General features: G+C 34.6%; 1 pseudogene; it reads right to left on the bottom strand.

Annotated features, from left to right (window-relative positions):
• LOC141562167 (large ribosomal subunit protein eL20-like) overlaps positions 1-13335 on the bottom strand; it is a 122404-nt pseudogene that overhangs the window by 81982 nt on the left and 27087 nt on the right.

Consider the following 13335-nt stretch of genomic DNA (forward strand, 5'->3'; position numbering starts at 1 on the left):
TTCCCAGTGTTTCTTCTCTGGGTGTAGCTACCTCTGTCCATCATTAATCAACTGGAAGTGAGTTGGCTCTTCTTTATGTTGAAGATTTCCACTTCCATCAGAATACATCCTCATACAGTATTGTTGTTGAAGTGTACAGTGATCTTCTGCTTCTTCTCATTTCACTCAGCATCAGTTGATGTAAGTCTCTCCCAGCCTCTCTGTATTCCTCCTGCTGGTCATTTCTTACAGAGCAATAATATTCCATAACCTTCATATACCATAATTTACCCAACCATTCTCCAACTGATGGACATCCATTCATCTTCCAGTTTCTAGCTACAACAAAAAGAGCTGCCACAAACATTTTGGCACATATATGTCTCTTTCCGCTCTTTAGTATTTCTTTGGGATATAAGCCCAGTAGTAGCACTGCTGGGTCAAAGGGTATGCACAGTTTGATAACTTTTTGGGCATAGTTCCAAATTGCTCTCCAGAATGGCTGGATTCTTTCACAACTCCACCAGCAATGTATTAGTGTCCCAGTTTTCCCACATCCTCTCCAACATTCATCATTATTTGTTCCTGTCATCTTAGCCAATCTGACAGGTGTGTAGTGGTATCTCAGAGTTGTCTTAATTTGCATTTCTCTAATCAGTAGTGATTTGGAACACTCTTTCATGTGAGTGGATATAGTTTCAATTTCTTCATCTGAGAATTGTCTGTTCATATCCTTTGACCATTTATCAATTGGAGAATGGTTTGATTTCTTATAAATTAGGGTCAGTTCTCTATATATTTTGGAAATGAGACCTTTGTCAGAGCCTTTGCTTTTAAAAATATTTTCCCAATTTGTTACTTCCCTTCTAATCTTGTTTGCATTAGTATTGTTTGTACAGAAACATTTTAGTTTGATGTAATCAAAATCTTCTATTTTGTGATCAATAATGATCTCTAGTTCTCTTCTGGTCATAAATTCCTTCCTCCTCCATAGGTCTGAGAGGTAGACTATCCTCCGTTCCTCTAATCTATTTATTATCTCCCTCTTTATGCCTAAATCATGGACCCATTTTGATCCTATCTTGGTATATGGTGTTAAGTGTGGATCTAATTTCTGCCATACTAATTTCCAGTTTTCCCAACAGTTTTTTCCAAATAATGAATTTTTATCCCTAATGTTGGTATCTTTGGGTTTGTCAAAGATTAGATTGCTATAGATGTACCCATTTTTGTCTTTTGTATCTAATCTGTTCCACTGATCTACCGGTCTATTTCTTAGCCAATACCAAATGGTTTTGGTGACTGCTGCTATATAATATAGCTTTAGATCAGGTACACTTAGACCACCTTCCTCTGAGTTTTTTTTTTTTTTTTTTCATTATATCCCTTGCAATTCTCGACCTTTTATTCTTCCATATGAATTTTGTTGTTATTTTTTCTAGGTCATTGAAATAGTTTCTTGGGAGTCTGATTGGTATAGCACTAAATAAATAGATTAGTTTGGGGAGTATTGTCATCTTTATTATATTCGCTCGGCCTATCCAAGAGCACTGAATGTCTTTCCAATTATTTAAATCTGACTTTATTTTTGTGGCAAGTGTTTTGTAATTTTTCTCATATAATTCCTGACTTTTCTTTGATAGATGGATTCCCAAATACTTTATACTCTCAACATTTGTTTGGAATGCAATTTCTCTTTGTATCTCTTGCTGTTGCATTTTGTTAGTGATATATAAAAATGCCGAGGATTTATGTGGATTTATTTTGTATCCTGCCACTTTGCTGAAATTTTGAATTATTTAGCAGAGTCTTTGGGGTTCTCTAAGTATACCATCATGTCATCTGCAAAAAGTGATAGTTTGCTTTCCTCATTTCCTACTCTAATTCCTTGAATCTCTTTCTCTGCTCTTATTGCCGAGGCTAGCGTTGATCGTACTATATTGAATAGTAATGGTGATAGTGGGCAAACTTGTTTCACTCCTGATCTTACTGGGAAAGGTTGTAGTTTATTTCTATTGCATATTATGCTTACTGACGGTCTTAAATATATGCTCCTGATTATTCTAAGGAATAGTCCATTTATTCCTATACTCTCAAGAGTTTTTAGTAGGAATGGATGTTGGATTTTGTCAAATGCTTTTTCTGCATCTGTTGAGATGATCATATGGTTCTTATTAATTTGATTATTAATATGGTCAATTATATTAATAGTTTTCCTAATATTAAACCAGCCCTGCATTCCTGGTATAAATCCTACGTGATCATAGTGTATTATCCTGGAGATGATTTTCTGAAGTCTTTTTGCTAATATCATATTTAAGATTTTAGCATCAATATTCATTAAGGAAATTGGTCTATAATTTTCTTTCTCAGTTTTCGATCGACCTGGTTTAGGTATCAGTACCATGTCTGTGTCATAAAAGGAGTTTGGTAGGACTCCTTCGTCCCCTATTTTTTCAAATAATTTATATAACATTGGGGCTAATTGTTCTTTAAATGTTTGGTAGAATTCACATGTGAATCCATCTGGTCCTGGGGATTTTTTCCTGGGGAGTTGATTAATAGCTTGTTCTATTTCTTTTTCTGAAATGGGACTATTTAAGCAATTTATTTCCTCCTCTGTTAATCTAGGGAGCCTATATTTTTGGAGGAAGTCATCCATTTCACTTAAGTTATCAAATTTATTGGCATAAAGTTGGGCAAAGTAACTCCTTATTATTTCTCTAATTTCCTCTTCATTGGTAGAAAGATCCCCCTTTTCATTTGTAAAACTAACAATTTGATTTTCCTCTTTCTTTTTTCTGATCAGATTTACCAAAGGTTTATCTATTTTATTGGCTTTTTCATAAAACCAACTCTTGGTTTTATTTATTAATTCAATAGTTTTTTTTTTTTTTTACTTTCAATATTATTGATTTCTCCTTTTAATTTTTGTATTTCAAGTTTAATATTTGGTTGGGGGTTTTAATTTGGTCTTTTTCTAGCCTTTTAAGTTGCAAGCCCAATTCGTTAATCTTCTCTTTCTCTATTTTCTTCAAATAAGCCTCTAAAGATATAAAATTTCCCCTTATTACTGCTTTAGCTGCATCCCATAGATTTTGGTATGATGTCTCATCATTGTCATTATCCTGGGTGAAATTATTAATTGTTTCTATAATTTGCTCTTTCACCCAGTCATTCTTTAAGATGAGATTATTCAGTTTCCAATTACTTTTTGGTCTATTTATCCCTAACTTTTTACAGAATGTAGCTTTTATTGCATTGTGGTCTGAGAAGAAGGCATTTATTATTTCTGCCTTCCTACATTTAATTTTGAGATCTTTATGTCCTAATATATGGTCTATTTTTGTATAGGATCCATGAACTGCTGAGAAGAAAGTATATTCCTTTCTATTGCCATTCAGTTTTCTCCAAAGGTCTATCATACCTAGTTTGTCTAATGTTCTATTTACTTTTTTAATTTCTTTCTTGTATGTTTTGTGGTTTGATTTGTCTAAATCTGAGAGTGCAAGGTTGAGATCTCCCACTATTATGATTTTACTGTCTATTTCTTCTTGCAACTCTCTTAACTTTTCCTTTAGAAAGTTAGATGCTATACCACTTGGTGCATATATGTTTAGTATTGATATGGGTTCATTATTTATGCTACCTTTCAGCAGTATATAGTTTCCTTCCTTATCTCTTTTAATTAGATCAACTTCTGCTTTTGCTTGATCTGAGATAAGGATAGCTACCCCTGCTTTTTTGGCTTTACCTGAAGCATAATAGATTCTGCTCCAACCTTTTACCTTTACTTTGTATGTATCTCCCTGCTTTAAGTGTGTTTCCTGCAGACAACATATTGTAGGGTTCTGATTTTTGATCCAATCTGCTATCCGTCTCCGTTTGATGGGATCGTTCATCCCATTCACATTTACAGTTAAAATGACTAATTCTGCACTTCCTGCCATCATATTATCCCCAGATTATGCTTTTTTCCCTTGAAGCCCCTGATCCCCCTCCCCGATATTTAATTTACAGACCCCTCTTGTGACGCGCAACCCTCCCTTTTTTTTAATATCCCTCCCCCATCCCTCCAAGTCCCTTCACTTATTCTCCTTTTCCTTTTCCCTTTTTCTCTCCCCCTTTTTAATGAGGTGTGAAAAAATTCTCTGAAAAACAAATATGTTAATTATTTACTCTTTGAGCCTCTCCTGATGAGAGTAAGATTCACACAGTGATTCTCCCCCTCACTAAATTCCCTCAGATATGGTGTATTTTCTATGCCTCTTCATGGGATGTAGTTTCCCTCTTTTTATCATTCCTTCCCCTTTTTCTGAAACGACCTCCTTCCCTTTAATACACCCCCTTTTTTTTTCTTTTATATCAGTAAAATCAAATTATCCTTGAGTACTATTTATATACCCACATCAGAGTTACAGTTCTCAAGGGTTCTGTGTACCTTTTCTGTGTCTCTTCAGTCTTGTGGATGTAGATCAAATTTTTTGTTTAAGTCTGGTTTTTTTCTTAGAAACATATAGAATTCCTCTATTTCATTGAATGACCATCTTCTTCCATGGAAAAAGATGCTAAACTTAGCTGGGTAGTTCATTCTTGGTTGCAGTCCTTGATCTTTTGCTTTACGGAATATCAGGTTCCAGGCCCTTCTATCTTTTAATGTGGAGGCAGCCAGATCTTGGGTGACCCTTATTGTGGCACCTTGGTATTTAAATTGTTTTTTTCTAGCTGCTTGCAGGATTTTCTCCTTTGTGTGGTAATTCTGCAGCTTAGCCACAATATTCCGTGGTGTTCTTTTTTTAGGGTCTATTTCAGAAGGAGTTCGATGAATTCTTTCCACATCTACTTTCCCTTCTGTTTCTATTATCTCTGGACAGTTCTCTTTGATAATTTCCTGTAAAATAGAATCTAGGCTCTTTTTTTGGTCATAGTTTTCGGGAAGTCCAATGATCCATAGATTATCTCTCCTAGATCTATTTTCCAGGTCTATAGATTTTCCCAGTAAGTATTTGACGTTGTTCTCCAGCTTCTCATTTTTTTTTTTTTTTGTTTTGTTTGACTGATTCTTGGGTTCTCTGTGAATAATTCATTTCTATTTGTTCCATCCTGACTTTTAAGGAGTTATTCTTCTTTCACAATTTTTAGTTCTTTTTGTAAATGCCCAATTTCATTTTTAAATGAATTATTTTGCTCTATTGAATTTTTTTCCATTTCCCTATTTTTTTTTTTGAGAATTATTTTCTTTTTCCAATTCAGAAATTCTATTTTCTTGAGACTTTTTTATCTTTTCCAATTCAGAAATCCTACTTTCCTGTGATCTTTTTTACCTTTTCTAATTCACTAATTTTGTTTCCCTGCATCTCCTGTGAATTCTTTATTTTTCCCAACTCCAATTTCAGGACGTTGTTATTCTCTATCATAGCTTCTCTTTCCTTTCCCCATTTTTCTTCAAAGTCTCTTAACTTTTTAATAGGCTCTTCTAGGAGATAGTTATGTGATGGGGGGCAGGAATCGTTCCCCTTTAGGTTGTTATCTGCTGAATCTTTACTGTTAACTTCCTCGGGGTTGGATACCCACTCTTTCTCTGTGTAGAAGGAATCTATATTTTTCCTGACTTTTTTGTTCATATTTAAAAAATCTTTTGGGGTCTGTCCCTGGGGTAGGAAATTATTTATTTACTTCTTTACCAGCTTCCTCCCAGACTTGATGGATGCAGCGGCTCTTGGGCCTGAGCTAAGATAGAGCTCTGGGAGAGAGTTCCCCACCCCCTCCCTGTATGTGCCTCCGAGGTGATTAGCACTGCTGTGCCTTAAGGGCGTTGTGTTCTAGAGGCTTCCCTGACTTTTGAGATTGAAGTAAAGAAGGCACAAAGCCCAGCCTATGCTTCCTGGTGGGGCGTGATGTCTGCAGCAGGTGATGTGAAAAGCCCCTGTGCTCAAACTGGAAGTGCCTGCCAGAAACCGTGGCCCCTAGTTCAAAGGTTCCGCTTCTCTGGTACTTCAGGAGGTGAGTTCCACACCTGAGTTCCACCCCCTCCAGCTAAGCTAGGCAGTGTGTGTTGCCTTGGGCCGTATCCGCCCACTTGTCAATCTCTTAACTAGTCTTAGGTGGGGGCTGAGGCCACACCCCCTGCTGCCGAGATCTACTGAGTCACCCCCAGGATCTGGGAAAAATCTAATCTATCTGAATTTTTAAAGTGTTTAGATTTCCCTTCTGAACTGCTATATTATAAGCAGTAGAAGAGCTAACAGCCGGTGCCAGATTCCTTTATCTCAGTGGCTTCTCTGATCCCAGAGCCCTTCCATGTGCAATCGGCGCAGTATGCTAGCACCCAGCCATCTGTGCTGGCCTCTCTTCATCCTCCCCTGGGAACTGACCTTTTCTGTTGAAACTCCAGATTCTCTTCAGCTGGTAAGTCGTGCTTCTAGTCCTTGTGGTATCTATCAGTCCAGCGCTATTTCTGAGGATGATTTATCTAATTGGTTGTGAGGGAGTAAGGACTTTCACAGAGTTGTGTGTTTTTTCTCCGCCATCTTGGCTCCGCCCCCCTCAAAAAGGATCTTAAAAGAGTTAGAAGAAAAATGGAGAAAGGAAATAAGATCTTTGCAAGAGAGTATGGAAAAGGAAATATATCTCACATAAAAGAAACCCAGAAGGAAGATTTTTACATTATAAAGGAAAATGGGAGGAGGAGGAAAGCAATATTTGGTTTAAAAAAATAAGACAAAAGGAGGAAAATTTTGAAAATACAACAGCTAGGTAAAAATATATATATATATTTTTTATTTTAGAGGATGTATTTTACATATATATATATATATATATATATATATATATATATATGTACATATATATATATATATATATATATATATATATATATATATATGTGTGTGTGTATGTATGTATATTTAGGAAGATAAGAGGATAAGGCTATGGGGGTGGGGGGAATAAAAAGGAAAATACATAAAAGAAAGCAGTGGTCAGAAGCAAAACACAATTTTGAGGAAGGACAAGATGAATTTGAAGAATGGTGGCTTAGCAATTCCAGATTTCAAGCTATATTATAGTGTTGTATTTTTTAAAAATCTGGTAGTAACTAAGAAATAGAGTGATGGATCAGAAAGAAAGATTATATATTGATACAATACATAGTAGTAAACAGCCAGAAAAATCACGTGTTAGATCAATTCAAAGATCCAAGCTTTGGGGATAAGAAATCAACATTTGGCAAAAATTGCTGGGAAACCTAGGAAGCAGTTTGGTAAAAACTAGGCATGACCACCATCTCACTCTGTTTACCAAGACAAGATCAAAATGGATAAATGACTTAGAAATAAAGGGTGATATCATAAGTTAATTAGAGAGTATCAAAAAATGTATATGTCAGATCTATCCATAAAGGGAAAATTTATTGCCAAACAAGATATAATAATAATTATGGGAAGTTGAATAGATATTTTTTATTATGAGGAATTAAAAAGCTTTTGTAAATCAAAATCAGTACAGCCAAAATTAGAAGGAAAAACATGAAATACATTTACAACAAGTTGTTCTTTTAAGGCTTCATTTCTCTTTTTTAAAAATTTTTATTATTATAGTTTTTTATTGACAGAACATATGGATGGGTAATTTTTCAACATTATCCCTTGCCCTCGCTTCTATTCCAACTTTTCCCTTCCTTCCATTCACCCCCTTTTCTAGATGGCAGGCAGTCTCATATATGTTAAATATGTTAAAGTATATCTTAAATACAACATATGTGTACAGATCTCTACAGTTCTCTTATTGAACAAGAAAAATCAGATTCAAAATGTAAAAATAATCTGAGAAGAAAAACAAAAATGCAAGTAGTCCACATTAATTTCCCAGTATTCTTTCTCTGCGTGTAGCTGGTTCTGTTCATCATCGATCAATTGGAACTGAATTGGATCTTCTCATTGTTGAAGATAGCCACTTCCATCAGCATATATCCTCATACACTATTTTTATTTGCAGGGGGTCCAGGGAGCTGAGCAGGAGGAGTAGGATCTGCATCAAAGGAAGAGAGGAGTTGTGGGGTAGTTTGAGTGAGGAACTGATGGAAGTGATGCTCCTACTTCTCTCAGGCTCCTTCAAGCTTTATTTTTATACTATATCATGATCATATACTTTTCTTTAGGTCAACATAGTCATATGTCTGACTTCTTGACCTTTGTGTGTTACTACATATGGCATTTAATATTTGAGTAAGTTTTTTTATGGTTGTGTTAACTATTGATTACATTATATGAAGCTAATAATTAAAAGGTAAATGTTACACAAGGTTAAATGTCAGCGAATTTTTTTAGCTTACTTATGCCTTCTTTGTGAATTCTATGGATTGTTTGATTCCTCTATTTCCCTGAATTGGAACCATGTACATAGGCATTTAGGGCAATTCTTAGTTATACTTTAACCATCTTTTGGTTCCTAGACATACTGATCTTTTCTGAATCTAAATTGGTAAACACCATTATTTCCTAGATCTTTGGATTTTCTTCTATAGTGAAAATGTTTTCCATGGTATTCTCTCCTTTATCATTTGTCTCAGTGAGAGATTAGTTGTATTAGGGCAGAAAATGCATGTGGAATCATTTCTAGTTAACTTGCCCCAAATCCCCTTGATACCAAATTTTAGTGCTGTAATCAAGCCAAATATAAATGATATAGGAAATAGTAGTCCACTAATGAGAATCATAGAAGGAAATCTTGTTTCTGCATGAATGTTGTGCACATTGGATCTCAGTGCTGGGCTTTGCCAATCAGCTTAGAGATTTAAATTCCCAACAGTTATTGAAATGTATAATGATCTCCTGGTTATTTCACTTAGCTCATTTCACTTAGCATCAGTTGATGTAAGTCTCTCCAAGATTCTCTGTATTCATCCTGCTGGTCATTTCTTATAGAACAATGTTCTATAACATTCATATACCAAAATTTACCCAATCATTCTCCTATTGATGGGCATCCATTCATTTTTCCAGTTTCTAGCCACTACAAAAAGGCCTTCCACAAATATTTTGGCACCTACAGGTCCCTTTCCATTCTTTAGTATCTCTTTGGGAGATAAGCCTAGTAGTAGCAGTGCTGGATCAAAGGATATGCACAGTTTGATAACTTTTTGAGCATAGTTCCAAATTGTTCTCCAGAATGGCTGGCTCTGTTCTGAATTCCACCAACAATTCATCAGTGTCCCAGTTTTTCCGTATCCATCCAATATTTGTCACTATCTTTTCCTATCATCTTAACCAATATGACAGGTCAGGTGTGTAGTGGTATCTCAGAGTTGTCTTAATTTGAATTTTTCTTATCATTAGTAATTTGGAACACCCTTTTATATGAGTAGAAATAGTTTCAGTTTCATCATCTGAAAATTGTTCGTCTCCTTTGACCATTTATCAATTGGAGAAAGGCTTGATTTTCTTATAGAGTCAATTCTCTATATATTTTGCAAATGAGGCTTTTATCAGAACCTTTAACTATAAAAATGTTTTCCCAGTTTTATTGCTTCCCTTCTAATCTTGTCTGCATTAGTTTTGTTCTTCTATGTTCTTCTAATTTATTTATAATCTCATTCTTTATGCCTAAGTCATGAATGCATTTTGACCTTATCTTGGTGTATGGTGTTAACTGTGGGTCAATGCCTGGTTTCTGCCATACTTATTTCTAATTTTCTTAGTAGCTTTTGTCAAACAGTGAATTCTTATTCAAAAATAATTTTTGAATTTGTCAAACACTAAATTATTAAAGTTATTGACTATTTTGTCCTTTGAACCTAACCTATTCCACTAATCAACTAGTCTATTTGTAAGCCAATACCAAATGGTTTGGTAACTGCTGCATTATAACATAATTTTAAAGCTGATACAGCAGGGCCACCTTCAATTGATTTTTTTATTCATTAGTTCCCTTGAAATTCTTGACCTTTTGTTTTCCTTAAGAACTTTGTTATTATTTTTTCTAGGTCATTAAAATAGTTTCTTGGGAATCTAATTGGTATAGTGCTAAATAAATGGATTAATTAGGTAGTACTGTGATCTTATTATATTTGCTCACCCTATCCAAGAGCATTTAATATTTTTCCAATTATTTAAATCTGACTTTATTTGTGTAAAAAGTGTTTTGTAGTTTTGTTCATATAGTTCCTGATTTTCCCTTGTATTTCCCAAATATTTTATGTTATTGGTAGTTACTTTAAATTGAATTTCTCTTTGTAACTCTGAGTGTTGGAGTTTGTTAGTGATATGTAAGAATGCTGATGACTTATGTGGGTTTATTTTGTATCCTGCAACTTTGCTAAAGGTGTGGATTATTTCTAATAGTTTTTTAGTAGAATCTCTGGGGCTCTCTAAGTATACCATCATATCATCAACAAAGAGTGATAATCTGATTTCTCATTACCTACTCTAATTCCTTTAATCTCTTTCTCAACTCTTATTGCCGAAGCTAGCATTTCTAATACAATATTGAATAGTAATGGTGATTAGTGGTCAACCTTGTTTCACTCCTGATCTTATTGGGAATAGTTGCAGTTTATCCCCGTTACATATGATGCTTACTAATGGTTTAAAATAAATGCTACTGATTATTTTAAGGAAAAGTCCATTTATTCCTATGCTAATAGGAATGGATGTTGGATTTTATCAAATGCTTTTTCTGTATCTATTAAGGTGATCATATGGTTTTTGTTAATTTGGTTTTGTTAATTATACTAATCGTTTTCCTAATATTGAACCAACCCTGCATTCCTGGTACCAATCCTATTTGGTTATTTCTATAATCTCTTTGCTAACATTTTATTTAACATTTTTGCATCAATATTCATTACGGAGATTGGTCTAATTTTCTTTCTCTATTTTCTTTTTTTTTTTATTATATATATATATATATTTTATAATATTATCCCTTGTATTCATTTTTCCAAATTACCCCCCCTCCCTCTATTCCCTCCCCCCGACGACAGGCAATACCATACATTTTACATGTGTTACAATATAGTCTAGGTACAATACATGTGTGCGAATATCATTTTCTTGTTGCACAATAAACATTAGAATCCGAAGGTACATGCAACCTGGGCAGACAGATATTAGTGCTAACAATTTTCATTCCCCTCCCAGTGTTTCTTCTCTGGGTGCAGCTACCCCTGTCCATCATTGATCAACTGGAAGTGAGTTGGATCTTCTTTATGTTGAAGATTTCCACTTCCATCAGAATACATCCTCATACAGTATTGTTGAAGTGTACAGTGATCTTCTGGTTCTGCTCATTTCACTCAGCATCAGTTGATTTAAGTCTCTCCAGGCCTCTCTATATTCCTCCTGCTGGTCATTTCTTACCGAGCAATAATATTCCATAACCTTCATATACCACAATTTACCCAACCATTCTCCAACTGATGGACATCCATTCATCTTCCAGTTTCTAGCTACAACAAAAAGAGCTGCCACAAACATTTTGGCACATATATGTCTCTTTCCGCTCTTTAGTATTTCTTTGGGATATAATCCCAGTAGTAGCGCTGCTGGGTCAAAGGGTATACACAGTTTGATAACTTTTTGGGCATAATTCCAGATTGCTCTCCAGAATGGCTGGATTCTTTCACAACTCCACCAGCAATGTATTAGTGTCCCAATTTCCCCACATCCCCTCCAACATTTGTCATTATTTGTTCCTGTCATCTTAGCCAATCTGACAGGTGTGTAGTGGCATCTCAGAGTGGTCTTAATTTGCATTTCTCTGATCAGTAGTGATTTGGAACACTCTTTCATGTGAGTGGATATAGTTTCAATTTCTTCCTCTGAGAATTGTCTGTTCATATCCTTTGACCATTTATCAATTGGAGAATGGTTCGGTTTCTTATAAATTAGGGTCAGTTCTCTATATATTTTGGAAATGAGACCTTTGTCAGAACCTTTGTTTTTAAAAATATTTTCCCAATTTGTTACTTCCCTTCTAATCTTGTTTGCATTAGTATTATTTGTACAGAAACTTTTTAGTTTGATGTAATCAAAATCTTCTATTTTGTGATCAATAATGATCTCTAGTTCTCCTCTGGTCATAAATTCCTTCCTCCTCCACAAGTCTGAGAGGTAGATTATCCTCTGTTCCTCTAATCTATTTATTATCTCCCTCTTTATGCCTAAATCATGGACCCATTTTGATCTTATCTTGGTATATGGTGTTAAGTGTGGATCCATATCTAATTTCTGCCATACTAATTTCCAGTTTTCCCAACAGTTTTTTCCGAATAATGAATTTTTATCCCTAATGTTGGAATCTTTGGGTTTGTCAAAGATTAGATTGCTATAGATGTACCCTTTTTTGTCCTTTGTATCTAATCTGTTCCACTGATCTACCGGTCTATTTCTTAGCCAATACCAAATGGTTTTGGTGACTGCTGCTATATAATATAGCTTTAGATCAGGTACACTTAGACCACCTTCCTCTGAGTTTTTTTTCATTAGTTCCCTTGCAATTCTTGACCTTTTATTCTTCCATATGAATTTTGTTGTTATTTTTTCTAGGTCATTAAAATAGTTTCTTGGGAGTCTGATTGGTATAGCACTAAATAAATAGATTAGTTTGGGGAGTATTGTCATCTTTATTATATTCGCTCGGCCTATCCAAGAGCACTGAATGTCTTTCCAATTATTTAAATCTGATTTTATTTTTATGGCAAGTGTTTTGTAATTTTTCTCATATAATTCCTGACTTTTCTTTGGTAGATGGATTCCCAAATATTTTATACTCTCAACATTTGTTTGGAATGGAATTTCTCTTTGTATCTCTTGCTGTTGCATTTTGTTAGTGATATATAAAAATGCCGAGGATTTATGTGGATTTATTTTGTATCCTGCCACTTTGCTGAAATTTTGAATTATTTCTAGTAGCTTTTTAGCAGAGTCTTTGGGGTTCTCTAAGTATACCATCATGTCATCTGCAAAAAGTGATAGTTTAATTTCCTCATTTCCTACTCTAATTCCTTGAATCTCTTTCTCGGCTCTTATTGCCGAGGCTAGCGTTTCTAGTACTATATTGAATAGTAATGGTGATAGTGGGCAACCTTGTTTCACTCCTGATCTTACTGGGAAAGGTTGCAGTTTATTTCTATTGCATATTATGCTTACTGACGGTCTTAAATATATACTCCTGATTATTCTAAGGAATAATCCATTTATTCCTATACTCTCAAGAGTTTTTAGTAGGAATGGATGTTGGATTTTGTCAAATGCTTTTTCTGCATCTATTGAGATGATCATATGGTTCTTATTAATTTGATTATTAATATGGTCAATTATATTAATAGTTTTCCTAATATTAAACCAGCCCTGCATT

This window comes from Sminthopsis crassicaudata, chromosome 3 (genome assembly GCF_048593235.1).
Source record: "Sminthopsis crassicaudata isolate SCR6 chromosome 3, ASM4859323v1, whole genome shotgun sequence".
In the NCBI taxonomy this organism is placed as follows: Eukaryota; Metazoa; Chordata; class Mammalia; order Dasyuromorphia; family Dasyuridae; genus Sminthopsis; species Sminthopsis crassicaudata.